We start from the raw sequence: 18,318 nt of genomic DNA, 5'->3' as shown, positions 1-18,318 counted from the left end.
AAAACATCTTAAAATTTAAACTGTGACACTCCTTATCCTGCCACTGTATCCCAAAGGGAATATATTTGCTCTTCTGTTAGGGGTACATTAATAGATGAGTTTGAGAAGCTGTTATGAGGCAAGGCAATTTGGATAAATGCCTTGGGAATTGGTTCCTCAGTAGAGAAGGAATCCATGATATCCTCCAGCAGGTCGGAAAAGTCCATCTTCTTGTTTACCAACCAGAAGCAGTCATGCTTTGCAAAACACATGTTTTCCACCAAGCATCACGTGAAACCTGGGGTCACAATACGAAATGATCAGAGTAATAGAAGTATGGAAATGGCCTTCCAGCTAAATTCCTATGATCACTGGTTAAAATGAATCCCAAACCCAGTTTGTAGCTACACAGTGAAGAGCTAGCTCAACTGTGGGCACTCTGTAAAAATTTATTTGCTTTTTTTGTCCTATAAGTCTGGACCCTAAGGAAATATGTTTGTTTCATTTTGTTTGCTTCTTTTAATTGATAATAACCAGTGTTGTCAAGGACCCAGGGACACTGGAACTCAAACAACTACTGTTGGAATCTTTATTGGATGTGATTCTTGATTGCAAACAACATAATTCACTCTGACTACTTCACGTATAAAAAAAAAGAAAAGAAAAAAAGAGGAATTTACTAAAAGATATTAAGTATCTCACAAATTCCCTCTCTGGGACAATGTGAAATGCTTATGAAATGCCCAGGGGAAGAAACAAGGAAACATTTATCAATCTGTTCCTATTCTCCATCAGTCAAGGTTTATCCATAGGATGTTAACTACCTTGCACTGGGGAGATTGCATATGAATGAAGACAGAGTGGACTCCTGAGGGTTCCGAGAAAATCTCTGGGTAGGGGATATCAAGAAGAAAGAATAGGTCTGTGCCAACTTAATTTTAGAGGAAGATTTGGGGGCAGGAAGTCGAAAGTAAAGTATGTAGGGAGAAGCTTTGAGGAAGTTGGGAATTTGACTAATATTGAGAAGAAAAATAATAGAGACTTTTAAGAAACACTGTTGTAATAAATTGGTTCTCTTTGACATCTTTTAAGATATTCACAAAAAGATGGGAATTGCTTTTAATTACTTATATTTGTTGGACTGTGTTTACTTGAATGCTGTAACTTGCAAAGACTGAACGACCTGAGGCTCTAGTCTGTGAAACAGTTGGTAAAGTACAAAGTTGTCTTCAGTTCATGAGAAACAGGTTCTTCAGTCAGAATACCATGGCCGTGTTCAACCTCAGTGGATTTCTACTGTGAATTTTCTAATGGCTCTCAATCAACTGAATTGCATTACAAGCAGGATAGCTTAAAAAGGTCTCTGGAGATTTGACTACATCATTTGGGTATGAGCTGAAAGCCAATTTAATGAGCCTTTAAACAATTGGATGCTTGTTCTAGTTTTTCTTTAACTTTCTGACAACTCAGGAAACATCCATGGGACTTTGAACTCTTTGAGAAAAATCACATACACATTTACATGAACATTTAGCAGAAAAATTTGGAGAATTTAAAACTCACCTAGTGGTGTTTGGAAGCCTAGAGCTAAAGAGCTAACTTTTCTCTTTACCACCAAGAGTATCATTTCACAGAACTTTCTGGGAAGAAACACGTGGACTCAATGATTCAAGGGGCTGGAATCTCCCTTTCCCTTGAGGGGGTTCAAGTGTATGTTCACACATAACAACAAGGGGATCTCCAGGGACTCAGGCTAGTTTGTGGTATCAGGAAGATATACAAGTTCAGAGCAGAAAGTCTGGAATGATCATGAAGAAATCGAAGGTCATAGCAGATAATAAGCTAAGCCAAGAAACATCAGACCAAAGAGGAATGATTGGACAGATCTTAAAGGTCAAAACAGAAGATATCTGAACCTTGATAGTTTGTATGTTTTGAGGATGTAGTATTGATCAGGAGATATGATTCTAAGTCAGAAGTTTTGGATTAACACGTTATTTGCCACTTATTAACTATACGACCTTGGACAAATCACTTAACTCTCTATGAGCCTCACACTTTCATTGCATATGAGAACAGCAAGGTTAATTTTTATTGTAAGGATTAATATATGGGAAATGCCTGGTATAGTTCTGAAAAGGTGCTCAAAGATTAAACGATTATTCCCAGGTGGTGCTAGTAGTAAAGAGCCCACCTGCCAATGCAGAAGGCATAAGAAATGCAGATTTGGTCGCTGGGTTGAGAAAATCCCCTGGAGAAGAGCATGGCAACACACTCTAGTACGTTGGAGAATCCCATGGACAGAAGAGCCTAGTGGGCTATAGTCCAGAGGGTCACAAAGAATCAGACATGACTAAAGCAACTTAACACATTTCTAAGACTGAAGTGAGAAACCTAGTTCCTGCCTCCACTACTCCTACCCTAACTCAATTCTGCTTCAGCGATAGATTAAAGATACTGTCCCTTCCCCTGACCTCCTACCTCCACAATCTTCACATACCTCAGATCCTACTCTGCTAAACTCCAATAAAACATTTAGAAGTCAGTAAAAAAAAAAGCTCAACATTTAGAAAACTAAGATCATGGCATCCGGTCCCATCACTTCATGGGAAATAGATGGAGAAACAGTGGAAACAGTGTCAGACTTTATTTTTTTGGGTTCCAAAATCACTGCAGATGGTGATTGCAGCCATGAAATTAAAAGACACTTACTCCTTGGAAGGAAAGTTATGACCAACCTAGATAGCATATTGAAAAACGAGACATTACTTTGTCAACAAAGGTCCGTCTAGTCAAGGCTATGGTTTTTCCAGTGGTCATGTATGGATGTGAGAGTTGGACTGTGAAGAAAGCTGAGCACTGAAGAATTGATGCTTTTGAACTGTGGTGCTGGAGAAGACTCTTGAGAGTCCCTTGGACTGCAAGGAGATCCAACCAATCCATCCTAAAGGAGATCAGTCCTGAGTGTTCATTGGAAGGACTGATGCTGAGGCTGAAACTCCAGTACTTTGGCCACCTCATGCGAAGAGTTGACTCATTGGAAAAGACTCTGATGCTGGGAGGGATTGGGGGCAGGAGGAGAAGGGGATGACAGAGGATGAGATGGCTGGATGGCATCACTGACTTGATGGAGATGAGTTTGGGTAAACTCTGGGAGTTGGTGATGGACAGGGAAGCCTGGTGTGCTGTGATTCATGGGGTCACAAAGAGTAGGACACGACTGAGCAACTGAACTGAACTGAACTGAAAGATATCAGTATAGAATGGCTGAGCTTTAATGTCCTTACTGACCTTGAGACTATGAGAGTGACCAGGACAGGGAATAACCTCAAAGTTATACCTTATGAGGCACAATTGAAAGGACCATAGGAATTTATCTTGGGGAAGAAATAATAAAATCAAGGAAAGTTTGATAAACTATGAATTATTTGGTTCAATTTGGATCTATTGTAGGGAAATAGTGGTGTGGTGTCTTCTTGGTGGCCACCTGTGAAGGATTTGAAGGGGAATCTCCAAGCTGAGGAAGGATAAAGAACCTTCATGGCCTCCTGACTCTGAGGGTCAGTGCTTTAGGATGCACAAACTGCCCTTGTGGCGTGCATGGCGTTGGCTAAGAGGCCACATTGTGATGGAGTGGCTCCTGCACTTTCCAGCCTGCAGGTCTGGGCCACGCCATAGATCTGGCTCTTGGCACGTAGGGTTGGCGCCTCAGAATCCTTGTTATGATCATTCTGTCAGAGCTCTCTCCATCCATTTCCTTTCTATTCTTCTCTTTCACCAGCTGGCAATTACACGCCACAGAAAGTGTACATAGAAGGGGCTTGTTTTGGTTACCATGTGGCTGGGTGGGAGGGAGCTCTGGCTGGTGGCTGATTCTCTGGGGTGACTGGGCATGGGTTATGGGAATGGAGGGTGAAGTCCCTCATCAGTTCCCAGAGTCCTGCCTCAATCGCACCCTGGAGCCTGTGAATAGTGTTTAAATCAACGGTCAAAGTGGAGAGAGCAGCTTAGTCCTCATTACTCCCCAGGACTAACTGACCTCTTCTCAAAAGGTGCATTCTTGATTTGGTGAGACTCTTCCTCATCCGGAAAGGCCAGTGAAGCAAAAAGATCTAATGTGAAAGGGTGGGGGTGAGGGGTCAAGGGTGATATTGACGGGAGAGAAAGGTGCAGACCATTCACTAAATCATTTCCACCAGAATAGATGAGAACAAAAGCACCACCGTCCTGAGAGCATTTGTTAAGGACTCAAACAGATCAAGCGCTGTACAGTCTGGTGACCTTTTCCTGCCCTGGAGCCGCTCAGTTTTGTCATTTTGATGAATCTCTAAGTTGTGTTCATTGAGTTTCTCTGATAGCAAGTAAGTGATTTAACATAAAGGGTCCTTTGAAAGAAATGCATAGAAGTGGAGTCAAGCTCAATGCCACCCCCAAGCATGCCATCTATTTTTAATTGTTCCCCTCATCCAGCTTAGTTATTAAGAAATAAATACGAAAGAAAGAAAAAGAGAAGAAAAGATAGAAAATGAAATTAAACAGCAAGAAACAAACAACAAAAATGAAGTTTGATTCCTTTTTGAATCTTCTGTTGGTGATATAAAGTTCAGGCGTTCACGCTACAAGAGCCAAAACATGTATTCAGTGTGTGGGAATCGAACTTTAAAGAAGCCACTTTGAATAGTCAATTTGATGCTTCCCATAGAGAATATAAATATAAAAGTACAGAGCACCAGAAGAACATCTGTTTTCAAAAAAGCAATAACATTGCCTTCCATTGTCAACTTGGTGCTTTTGCCAGTATGATGGTAATAATACCAAAGTGAATCAGAATAGAATTCAGTTAAGAAGCATTGAGTTGGTGATGGACAGGGAGGCCTGGCGTGCTGCAGTCCAAGGGGTTGCAAAGAGTTGGACATGACTGAGCGACTGAACTGAACTGAAGAAGCATTGAGATTCCATTAGTTTGCAGTCTGATGGAAATTTTACCTACAGGTTGTACAGTAAAGCTTGTATCTCTAAACTTACAACTTTGTTCCCAAGTTTTTTTTTTTTTTTTTTTTTTTTTTTTGGTCTTTCCTTAGTGAAAACTGCTGTTCTTAAAACTTTTCAAGAGGCAAAATTAGCATTCTATTGTTGTACTGTCCAATTTGGTAGTCACTAGCCACATGTGGTTTTAAATCTAAACTTTAAAAATCGAAATAAAATTAAAATTTACTTTCTTAGTCACTCCAGTTTCATTTTCAAAAGCTTGGTAGCCACATATGACTAATGCCTACCCTAACAACATCACAAATATGGACCTTTTTCATCATAAGAGAAAATCTTGATGGAAGCAGTAATCTATATTTTTCTCCATAGAAATGTGAATCATCAAAGTGTACTTCCTTAGCATGGAGAAAGCATGCTCTCATCTAAATACCCAGACAAAGTGAAAATTTAGTGGTCATCCCGGCACTTTAATTTCAGTTTCTGAGAGTGATAATTATTGAATCAATATTGTTTCTCCCATGGTCCTTAGATATGATGACCAAGGAACCTAAACAAACACTGGTCAGTCACTGACAGATCTGTTTCTGCCATTGTATAAATGGCATAGTCTTTTTGTCACTCAGAAGAAAAGATCCCCATAACTGTGAGATTTTGTTTTCTTGATTCCTAATGGTTATGCTGAAAATCAACATCCATTTCCCTTCTAATGCAGATTTCTACTGAAGAGACATGACAGTTCTTTCAACTCTAGAACCACAACTAAAAGCCAGATGGAGAAAGAGCAAACAGCTCTTTCCCAGATGTCTGCTCACACTGACTCTCCTGGTTTATTGTGAAACTAGCATCACTCTAATGACAAAAACCGGAGAATGACATTATGAGAAAAGTACAGACCAACATCACCCACAAAAATAAAAATGAAAATCCTTTAAAAATAATAAATTGAATATAATATATAGAAATGACAATATATCATGACCAAATGGGGTTTCTCTCAGGAATGAAGGTTGGTTTGATGTTTGAAAAGTAATGTAATTCAACAGCCTAGAAAGGAAAAACCATGTGATCATTTTGATTAGATACAGGAAAATTATGTAACAGAATTCAACATTTATTCAGAATAAAAATTCTCAGCAAGCAGGAAATAGAAACTTCCTTAACCTGGTAAAGGTTACCTGTGAAAAATCTAAAGATATACATAATATATTGTGTGAACATCATATGAATATTTCTCCCTAAGATTGTCAAGGCAAGGATGTCTGCTCTTATTATACCAATTAATCAATGTGCTGTAGGTTCTAGTTAGTTCAATAATATAAGAAAAGGAAATAAAAGGAACTTGTAAAGGAAGGAATAAACTGCCTATTCTCAGATGACATGGTTGTTTACATATAAAAATCTCAATCTAGAAAAATGTTATTAAATCCAATAAATGAATTTCATTAAGTTGCAGGATACAATCCATTACACTAAAATCAATTGCACCTTTATACATTAGTAATAAATAATTAAGTGTTGGAATAACAAACAGCAATTCTTTATTTCAATTTATAATAGTACCCAAACAACAATAACAATAGCAACTTAAATCATAAAATAATACTTTTAGGAATTAATCTAGCAAAATATGTAAAAAAGATCTAAATAAATGGAGACATATACATGGATTAATAGATTGGACAATTCAGTAGTGTCAAGATGTCAGTTCTTTACACAAAGTCTGTAGCTACAACATCATCCTAATCAAAATCTTAGCTAGGTTTTTTTCTTTTTTTATAGAAATCAAGAAGTTTGTTCTAAAGTGTACATGGAAAACAAAAAGGATCTGAAGCCAAGATTAATTGGAGGATTCAGAATGCTTGAATTACTATAAAGATACAGTAATCAAAACTGTGGTGTTGGCAAAAATTTAGACATTCAGTTTAACAGAACACAACAGAGACTAGAAATACATTGCAAATATGATCAATTGATTTTTAATAAAAAGACAAAGACAATTCAATGACGAAAAGATAGTCTCTAGCAAATGATACTAGGAAAACTGGGCGAACACGCAAAAAAAAAAACAAAAACAAAAACCGCACAAAACCTAACATTGATCTATATCTCAGATTTTATAAATATTAACTTCAAATGAATCATAGAACTAATATAAAACACAAAACTATAAAACCTCTAAACAAATGTGTAGAAGAAAATCTTTGTGACTTTGAATTAGGCAAAGGTGTTTTTAGATAGAATACAAAAACAGAAACCCTAAAAGGCAATTTTGATACATTGGACTTTATAAAAATTTAAAATTTCTGATCATTAAAAGACACCAGTATGAAAATGGAAAGAAAAGACTTGTAAACCATGTACCTGAAAGAAGACTGATAACAAGAATCTATGAAAAAAAATTCTCAAATCTCAAAAAGAAAACAATCTAATTTTTAAAAATGGGCAAAAGATTTAAACAGACATTTTAATTAAGAAGTGATCTGAAAGGCAAATATGCATATGAAAAGATGCTACATATTACTGTCACATATTACAGTCATTAGTAAAACACAAACTAAAAAACATCATCCCTATAAAAATACTGAAGACATTTTTCACAGAAACAGAACAAACACTTAACAATTTTTTTGTATGGAAACACAAATAGCCAAAACAATCTTGAGAAAGAACAACAGAGCTGAGGAATCATACTCTTTGACTTCAGATTTCACTGCAACGCTACAGTAACTAAAACGGTATGGTACCAGCACAAAAACAGACAGAGATGAATGGAGCAGAAATGAGGGCCTAGAAGTAAATCCACATACTTACGGTTAATTAATCTATGGCAAAGGAGATAAGAATATATAATGGAGAAAAAGTCTCTTTAATGAGTGGTGCTGGCAAAACTGGACAGCTACATGTAAAAAATGAAATTAGAATGTTTTCTCATACCATATGCAAACATTAATTCCAAATGAATTAAAGACCTAAATGTAGGACCAGAAACCATGAAATTCCTAGAATAAAACCTAGGCAGGACATTCTTGGACATAAATCATAGCAATATTTTTTGGATCTGTCTCCTAAAGCAAAGGAAATAAAAGCAAAAATGAACAAATGGGATCCAATAGACCTAAAACTTTTTGCACTGCAAAGGAAACCATTGACAAAATGAAAAGACAACCTATTGAATGGGAGGAAATATTTGCTCATGATATGACTCATAAGAAGTTAATATCTGAAATATATAAACACCTCATACAACTCAAAAGCAAAACACAAAGCAAAACAAACAGCCAGATTAAAAAATGGGCAGAACACCTGAGTAGACATTTCTCCACAGAAGACATACAGAAGGACAACAGACACATGAAAACATATAATATAGGGCCAATAATCAGAGAAAAACAAATTAAAAGCAAAAAGAGATGTGACATCGCACCTTTCAGAATGGCTATCACTAAAAAGACCATCAATAACAAATGTTAGCAAGCATGTAGAGAAAAGGGAACCTTCATACAGTATTGGTGGGAATATAAATTGGTGCAGTCTCTGTGGAAAGCAGTATGGTGGTTTCTCAAAAAATTAAAAATGAAATTATCATATGATTCAGTAATTCCATTCCTGGGAATATATCTGAAAAAAAAAACACACTAATTTGAAAAAATTTATACACCCCAATTTTCATAGCAGCATTATTTACAATTGCTGAGATATGGAAGCAACTTAATACCTACCAAAAGATGAATGAATAAAAAAGAAGTATATACATATACAATAGAATACTATTCAGCCATGAAAAAGAATGAAAATTTGCCATTTCCAACAACGTGGATGGACTTGGAGGGTATTGCTCAAACTACCGCACAATTGCACTCATCTCACACACTAGTAAAGTAATGCTTAAAATTCTCCAAGCCAGGCTTCAGCAATATGTGAACCGTGAACTTCCTGATGTTCAAGCTGGTTTTAGAAAAGGCAGAGGAACCAGAGATCAAATTGCCAATATCCGCTGGATCATAGAAAAAGCAAGAGAGTTTCAGAAAAACATCTAATTCTGCTTTATTGACTATGCCAAAGCCTTTGACTGTGTGGATCACAGTTAGCAGTGAGGAGAAAGAAGGGGAGAGGGGCAAGAAAGAGGTAGGGGATTAAAAGGTGTAAACTAGTATATATAAAATAAATCTAAGTTACATGGAAAAATTGTACAACACAGGGAATATAGCCAATAGTTTATAATAACTATAAATGGAGCATAATCTTTAAAAATTGTGAATCATTATGTTGTACACCTGCAACTTATAAAATAACATCAATCATATCTCAATTAAAAAAGAATAAAAATATTGGTGTATTATTACACACCTATTGGAATGGCTAAAAAAAAAAAAACAAAAAAACACCCAAAACAGGAAACAAAAAATAATATTAAGTGCTGACAAGGCAGCAGACTATGAATATATATGAATGCAAAATGTTATCGTTATTTTGAATAAAGGTTGTTAAATTTCTTATAAAGTTAGGCATTCAATTTTACCCAGCAATAAAAATCCTAGGTATTTTCTCAAGAAAAATGAAAGCATACATCTTCACATAAACTTGTATGTGAAATGTTTTTATCAGTTTATTCAGTATTGCCAAATCTGGAAGCAACCCATGTAGAGTGTAGATTATGTGGAATCTAGAAAAATGGGACAAATGAACCTATTTGCCTTTTCAATACTGTTCATGGAGCTCTCAATACTGAAGTGGTTTGCCATTCCCTTCTCCAGTGGGCCACATTTTGTCAGAACTTTCCACCATGACCTATCCGTCTTGGGTGGCTCTACATGGCATGGGTCATAGTTTCATTGAGTTAGACAAGACTGGATCATGTGATCAGATTGGTTAGTTTTCTGTGACTGTGGTTTTCAGTCTGTCTGCCCTCTGATGGAGAAGGATAAGAGGCTTATGGAAGCTTCTTTTTTTTTTTTTTAATTTTATTTTATTTTTAAACTTTACATAATTGTATTAGTTTTGCCAAATATCAAAATGAATCCGCCACAGGTATACATGTGTTCCCCATCCTGAACCCTCCTCCCTCCTCCCTCCCCATACCATCCCTCTGGGTCGTCCCAGTGCACCAGCCCCAAGCATCCAGTATCATGCATCAAACCTGGACTGGTGACTCGTTTCATACATGATATTATACATGTTTCAATGCCATTCTCCCAAATCTTCCCACCCTCTCCCTCTCCCACAGAGTCTTGATGGGAGAGACTGACTGAGGTCTTGTTCTGATGGGCGGGGCCATGCTCAGTAAATCTTTAATCCAATTTTTAATCAAATTTTTGTGGCTGCTCCCTCCCTGTTATTTGACCTGAGGCCAAACTGTGGTGAAGGTATATGAAGATAATGGAAACCTCCTTCAAAAGGTCCCATCTCACAAGCTAGCAAAGTAATGCTCAAAATTCTCCAAGCCAGGCTTCAACAGTACATGCACTGTGAACTTCCAGATGTTCAAGCTGGATTTAGAAAAGGCAGAGGAACCAGAGATCAAATTGCCAACATCCGTTGGATCATCAAAAAAGCAAGAGAGTTCCAGAAAAACATCTACTTCTGCTTTATAGACTACACCAAAACCTTTGACTGTGTGGATCATAACAAACTGTGGAAAATTCTTAAAGAGATTGGGAATACCAGACCACCTGACCTGTATCCTGAGAAATCTGTATGCAGATCAAGAAGGAACAGTTAGAACTGGACATGGAAAAACAGACTGATTCCAAATTGGGAAAGGAGTACGTCAAGGCAGTATATTGTCACCCTGCTTATTATATGCCTCAAGAGAAATGCTGGGCTGGATGAAGCACAAGCTGGAATCAATATTGCCCAGAGAAATATCAATAATCTCAGATATGCAGATGACACCACCCTTATGGCAGAAAGAGAAGAACTAAAAAGCCTCTTGATGAAAGTGAAAGAGGAGAGTGAAAAAGTTGGCTTAAAGCTCAACATTAAGAAAACTAAGATCATGGCATCCAGTCCCAACACTTCATGGCAAATAGATGGGGAAACAATGGAAACAGTGACAGACTTTACTTATTATTATTATTATTTTGGCTTCAAAATGACTGCAGGTGGTGACTGCAGCCATGAAATTAAAAGACGCTCCTTGGAAGAAAAGTTATGACCAACCTAGACAGTGTATTAAAAATCAGACACATTACTTTGCCAACAAAGGTACATCTAGTCAAAGCTGTGTTTTTTCCAGTAGTCATGTATGGATATGAGAGTTGGACTATAAGGAAAGCTGAGCGCCAAAGAATTGATGCTTTTGTGTGGTGTGGTCTTGGAGAAGATTCTTGAGAGTGCCTTGGACTGCAAGGAGATCCAACCAGTCCATTCTAAAGGAAATCAGTCCTGAATATCCATTGGAAGGACTGATGCTGAAGCTGAAACTCCAATACTTTGGCCACCTGATGCGATGAACTGACTCATTTGAAAAGATCCTGATGTTGGGAAAGGTTGAAGGTGGGAGTTGGTGATGGACAGGGAGGCCTGGAGTGCTGCGATTCATGGGGTCGCAAACTGCTGGACATGACTGAGCAACTGAACTGCACCGACGGATGTATAAAACAGTTGACTAAGGAGAACCTGCTGTATAGCACAGGGAGCTCTACTCAGTGCTCTGTGGTGACCTAAATGGGAAGGAAATTCCAAAAAGAGGGGATATATGTGTACATATAGCTGATTCACTCTATACTGGATGCTTGGGGCTGGTGCACTGGGACGACCCAGAGGGATGGTACGGGGAGGGAGAAGGGAGGAGGGTTCAGGATGGGGAACACGTGTATACCTGTGGTGGATTCATTTTGATATATGGCAAAACCAATACAATATTGTAAAGTTAAAAAATAAAATAAAATAAAATAAATTAAAAAAAAAAGAAACTAACACAATATTACAGAGCAACTACACTCCAATAAAAATTTTTTAAAAATGCAATGATTTTTGAATCTCAAAAGTATAGTAAGTGTAAGGAGAAAGACACAAATAGCTACATACTGTATAATTCCATTTCTGTGATTTCTGAGAAAGGACAAATTACAGGATTAGAAATTATCAGTGATCGTTAGGAGTGAAGGCTCAAGGGTAATGAGATATTTGATATCTTGATTGTACTGGTGGTTACATGGCTGTGTACATTAGTCAAAATTCAGAACTGTACACCTAAAAGAAATGAAATTTACAGTATATAAATAGTATCTTACTGTGCAAATAGAGACAGAGAGAGAAAACTTTGACCTTGTTCTAGATTTTCTCTCACATTTTAAAATGAATGACACCCCAGTCTCTGAAGGTTTGATCTTGCTTTGTCACCAGGAAAAAGTGGATCTGTGACCAAGGAGAATCTGTGGGTGCTAATACATGGCATGGCTTTGCCAGCCTGGATGGCAAGGCTTTGCCTCTGCCTTGGAATCTTGCTTTGGGTGGGATCTGATTTACTGAAATCACCAGATTTCTTGGCAAGTTTGGGATCCTGTGCACCCATCTGAGAGGGGCCTGGTCTCCACTGGTGGAGGTAACCCTCAGGAGGAGCATCCATGGAAATGCTTAATAAGTGCTATGTCCTGGGCCTTATCTTAATTCTTCCAAGAACACACTGAGACAGCTTCTATGATTTATTTCTATTTTACATATGAAGAAAGTGAGGTTCAGAGAGGTTGAATAGCTTTACCATACATTTATGAAGTGGGCTGATGACCTAAACATGGCTTTGTTTGGCTTTAGTTAGGAGGCAACAGGGGCTTCTCAGGTAGTGCTAGTGGGAAAGAACCTACTTGCCAATGCGGGAGACGTAAGAGATGCGGGTTTGATCCCTGGGTCTGGAAGATCCCCTGGAGGAGGGCATGGCAACCCACTGCAGGATTCTTGCCTGGGGAATCCCTTGGACAGAGGGCCCTGGAGGGCTTCAGTGCAGAGGGTCACACGGAGTCGGACACGACTCAGCACACAGGTGCCAGGCATCAGGGGTGCTGCCCTTCCCCCACTTCATACTAAGGTAGTGCTTATTACCACGTGCTACACCCTTCCCCTTTTTTCTTCTTGAAGTTATTTGTTAACTTGATTTTGCTTGAATCAAGTTGCCGGAAATAGGAGTCAGCAATTCTCTGTTGTATTTTCCTCGAGGAGGGGACTAGGGCTTGGGCACAAGTCCCTGCCGGCTGTTACCTGTGACAGAGTGTGTGAGAGTGTGGTTTGCTGCGGCCTTCACCTCCATCTCTGACCCAGGAACGGCCCAGTTCCCATGGACTCCAGGAGTGAGTCTGGACCAGATGTCTGTCCTTGAACAAGTGACCTCCAATGTGCCCTGCCGGAGATGGCACTAGTTTCACTAGGACAGCTCAGACGGCTGAGCAGTCTCCGTCTTTCTTTTTCTCTAGGGCTTGGGACCAAGGCCAAAGTTGTGCATTTTGTTGCAGTGCACTGTGATTCCAGACTTGCTCAGACATGTAACATAGGTCCTGGTGAATCCTGCCAGTTAAGGACAGCTAAGAAATGCCACCTTAATTATTATGTCACTGTTCACCTTTTCTTTCTTGGAAATGAATCTTGGTGTCATCTTGGAATTCATACTTTTTTCTTGACCTCCTCATGTGAAGAAAATCTTCTGTATATAACCAGACAGCCCTCCATATCCATGGATTATCCATCCATGGATTCAACCAATCTGGGATTGAAACTATTTGGAGAAAAAATTCTAGAAAGTTCCAAAAGGTAAAACTTGAATTTGGGCATCTATTTACATAGAATTTACATAGTATTATAAGTAATAACAGTAATAATAAATAGGCATTATAAGTAATCTAGAGATGATTTAAAGTATACGGGAGGATGCACACAGGTTATAGCAAGCACTAGCCCATTTTATATATGAGACCTGAGCATCTGTGGATTTTGGTATCTGAGAAGTTCCTGGAACCAATCCTCAATGGATACCAAGAGATGAAAATAATCCACTCTGTCAACATGACACTTTTCAACACGTATCCCCAACAGAAGAAAGCAGAATATTTCCAGGGTGGCCAAACCCACTCTTTTTTTTTTTTTTTTTTTGCTCTAGTTGCCTCCTTGCAGGGCCCAACCCTGTGGCTCTCAAGTGCATAGAGCAGGCTGCCCCTGCTCTTAGGTCCCCCTGCCCCAGCCCCTCTTCAGACTTCCCAAGCCAGTCTTCCTCACTAACTCACTCACACTAGTGTCGCATTCAGCTCAGAAGTTCTCCAGTTTAAATCAGCCTTGCCCAGTGTCTCATTCTGGCAAAGTGACAATAAGTTGTTGTTTAGTTACTCAGTCATGTCCGACTCTTTGCAACCCCATGGACTGCAGCACGCCAGGCTTCCCTGTCCTTCACTATCTCCTGGAGTTTGCTCAAACTTGTGTCCATTAAGTCAGCGATGCCATTCAAACATCTCATTCTCTGTTGTCCCCTTCTCCTCCTGTCTTCAATCTTTCCCAGCATCAGCGTCATTTCCAATGAGTCAGTTCTTCGCATCAGGTGGCCAAAGTATTGGACCTTCAGCTTCAGCATCAGTCCTGCCAATGAATATTCAGGATTGATTTCCTTTAGAATTGACTGGTTTGATTTCCTTGCAGTCCAAGGGACTCTCAAGAGTCTTATCCAACACCACAGTTCAAAAGCATCTATTCGGTGGTGCTCAGTTTTCTTTATGGTCCAACTCTCACATCCATACATGCCTCCTGAAAAAACCATAGCTTTGATTATATGGACCTTTGTCCACAAAGTAATGTTGGAAAAATAAGTAGCACTGAGATAAAATAATTCCTGCTAATGATGCATTTGGATAACGGCTCCCCCTTCATTGTTTATACATTTCTTCAATAGAATGTATAATACACACTATATGCTGCCTTCCAGAGCAGAATAATGATGTCATTAAGGTCCTAACAAACAGAAATGGCCTTGGTTAAGGAAAAACCAGGGTTTGGGAGGGCCTCCCATTTTGGGCAGCTGGTGGGCAGCAACCATTCTGGAAAGCTTACTCAGAAAAAAGCCCAGTTTTGCCAAGTTTTGATGCAAGTGTGTCTAGAGATGTAAACACCGCAATGAAACAATGCAGGAATTAAATACAGCACTTAGGTAAGACATTTGACTTTCTGTTCAGTTCCCAGAACCAAACAGCTGCTCTGCTCTTTGCTGTTTTCATGCCTTCCTGCAGTGCAGATGCTTCCACTCAGAACCGTGACCTTACATCCCTCTCCACTGAGCCACGAGCGTTGTCCTCCCATGCTGTACACGAGCAGGACTACTTCCTCCTTCCACCTGGTAGTACTTTCCTTCAAAGGCAGAGCCGATCTCATTCATTACTGAAATAAGTTGATGGGATGCAGTGGTTTCAGTCCTAGATTCCTGGTGCCGGAGTGCCAGGTTCTGTCTTGTTCCCCACCTCCTAGCTGCATCACCCACCCTCCTGCATAGAATGAGGATTGTGACATGGTCTACCACCCGCGAGGAGTGTCGAATATTTCATGAGTTATTTCAGGAAAAGGGCTCAGGGATGTTTCTGGAGAGGGTGTCATGCACCACATGTTGGCTTTATGATCACTGCCAGCACACGGCAGGGGCAGGGGTACTGTGCATCCAGAGATGAGTTCCTCCTAGAGCATCTGCTAAAGCACAAACTCAAAGCTACTCTGAAGATGCCTTCTTTCTTCTCTGCACTGCTATAAACCCTGCTATACTTGGGAAAATGTATCAGTCTTCAAAGCCCTTCCGTATAGATATGAAGATGTTTCATAATAAGACAAATGCAGCTTTTTATGAACAACAAAATATGGGAAATACCCAACTTAATTTAAATCCAAGTGAAATCTCCCTCATCTTCTCACATTCTAATGTAGGGGGTCAGATTTCTGTGAGCCATGTTTGGGGGAGGCCAGCCCAGCCCATACATGGCTCTCAGAGAGGCTGCCCAGATCTTTACCCCTGCCTGGGCAGGATGGGTGTGGAGAAGTCTCAGCATGAGTCGTAAATGACCTGGTGTGCGTGTCTGAGGTGTGGAGAGCAGAAAGGTGAGGGCTCTTTTGGCCAAGTTGCTCTGGATTCTGTCAACATGACTTTTATCCTCATCGTGGTCTCTTCCAACACTGCTCAAGATATGAGAGCAAAATGCAATCAAATCCAGGTCCCCTGCAGCCCTTCCCATAGATGGTTTTGTTTGTCAACTTGATGGAAACTTAACAAGTTAAGAATTCCCCAGCCCATCCAGAATTGAAATCTCTAGTACTTGAGATTAAAAAGCTTGCTCTAAAATAAATTTTAATTTATCTTTTACTCTTCTTTCTGACCCATCTCCTCCTCTTCTCTTCCTGTCCCCAACGCTTTTTTTTTTAAATTTTATTTTATTTTTAAACTTTACATAACTGTATTAGTTTTGCCAAATATCAAAATGAATCCGCCACAGGTATACATGTGTTCCCCATCCTGAACCCTCCTCTCTCCTCCCTCCCCATACCATCCCTCTGGGTCGTCCCAGTGCACCAGCCCCAAGCATCCAGTATTGTGCATCGAACCTGGACTGGCAACTCATTTCATACATGATATTTTACATGTTTCAATGCCATTCTCCCAAATCTTCCCAACGCTTTTCATTTTCAGGGAAAAAAAGAAAAGAGATTTTTTGATCTTGTTTACAATTTTTAAGCTTGTTTAATCAAAGGACAAGATAGCTTTGAAAGTCCTGCTTTGGTGCTTTCATTTTGAGAAATGAAGTTTGGCACTATTTCATCCTCATTCAATGTACTTTTAAGGTGCAGATATCCACCACCAAAGGCTTCCCTGATGGCTCAGCAGTAACGACTCTGCCTGCAATGTAAGTGATGCAGGAGATGCAGGCTTGATCCCTGGGTTGGGAAGTTTCCCTGAAGGGGGAACTGGCAATGCACTCCAGTATTCTTGTCTGGAAAAATCCCACGGACAGAGGAGTGTAGAGGACTACAGTCCAACGTGTCACAAAGAGACTTGACTGAACAACTGGGCATGCGTGCCTCCACCACCAAAGGGCATCACATGTACGAACAAACAGGCCCATCAGTGCTGCACAATAGCAGGTACCATGGACAACGGGGCACTGAGCCATTTCCCCACATGGGAAGAAAAAAGCGAAAGTGCTAGTCATTCAGTCATGGCTGACTCTGGGACCCCATAGGCTGTAGCCCACCAGGCTTCTTTGTCTATGGAATTCTTTAGGCAAGAATACTGGATTGGGTAGCCATTCCTTTCTCCAGGGGATCTTTCTGACCCAGGCATTGAAACCAATCTCCTGCATTGCAGATCTGAGCCACCTGGGAAGCTCATATGGAAAGAAAGAGAAAAACCCAAGCAAAGAACCCCAAATAGCTCCACTTTCCTTTCGAGCAGTCTTGCGCAGGGCCACTTAGCCAGGGCAGGACTAATCGGTGCCAGGTGCCTTGTAGACATGCCAGGCTGACAGGTGTCCCTCTCTTTCTGTGGGAGCATGAGTTCATAACACATCCTTGCCTGGTGCATATTTGAATCTCATTTCTGGAGCTGTACCTAAAGACGGCAGCCTTTGTCTGTGGGGAAGGAAAAAAAAAAAAAAAAACAAATCACACTGGAAAGTGGGAAAAGAGCCTGCATGATCAGTGCCTTACTCAACTGAAAAATACTAAGAAGTCACCTGGATTTGGAGCTGATACTAAGTACAGGAAGTAGTAAGTATCACTAAGTACATGATAGCTATCTTTTGGTGGTTTTCAAACTGGTCATTGTAAGATTCTATTTTCCAGATGTACTCTACTTTGACCCTTCCTATATGAAAGAGCGGTTGGTCTGGTTACACTGGGAGTGGGGGGGTCCAGAGTGCTGTGGGTGTGGCATCTTCCTCGGCTGCTCCCACACAGCACCCCTCCTTCCTGCATCTTTGAGCCACGAGCTCCTCAACATGTGGAGCATCCTGAGAAACAATGAACACATACTGCCTCTGATTTTACAAGAGGACACTGAGGCTTGAGGATGAACCAAGGTGCCAAGGTCGTGGTGCTGGCGCTGCTGAGACCATCAGCAACCAGCCACCGTATGGACAGCACATGCTCATTCTCTTCGACAGAAAGTAAACATTTAAACTACTTTGACCAAGAATGTAAAGCCATGGATTGAGAGAACCCACTTAGAGCCAGCAGAGCCCTTCAGGGCTTTCTCTTTTTCCCGTAGATTCAGTATTTTGGATTCTGCAAGCAAAAATATTCTGGAACAGGAGATTTGGTTTGATTGACATGCCTGTACTGGTAATAGGAGAACTTGGAGAGCTGAGTTCCTTCCCATCCTCCCCTCCATGCATCTCTTCC

General features: G+C 40.0%; 1 long non-coding RNA gene across 1 annotated transcript in view; it reads left to right on the top strand.

Annotated features, from left to right (window-relative positions):
• The window catches only part of LOC129629542 (uncharacterized), a 204,219-nt gene extending 197,366 nt beyond the window's left edge, over positions 1 to 6,853 (top strand). The window contains exon 5 of the long non-coding RNA XR_008703261.1: positions 6,748 to 6,853. This is a non-coding gene — a long non-coding RNA (uncharacterized LOC129629542). The remainder of the gene's footprint in view (positions 1 to 6,747) is intronic.
• Positions 6,854 to 18,318: the final 11,465 nt, after the last annotated feature.

The sequence above is a fragment of the Bubalus kerabau genome, chromosome 16, assembly GCF_029407905.1.
Source record: "Bubalus kerabau isolate K-KA32 ecotype Philippines breed swamp buffalo chromosome 16, PCC_UOA_SB_1v2, whole genome shotgun sequence".
NCBI classification, from domain to species: domain Eukaryota; kingdom Metazoa; phylum Chordata; class Mammalia; order Artiodactyla; family Bovidae; genus Bubalus; species Bubalus kerabau.
Note: the sequence above shows the minus strand (reverse complement) of the source record. Positions and strands in the feature narration are given on the sequence as shown.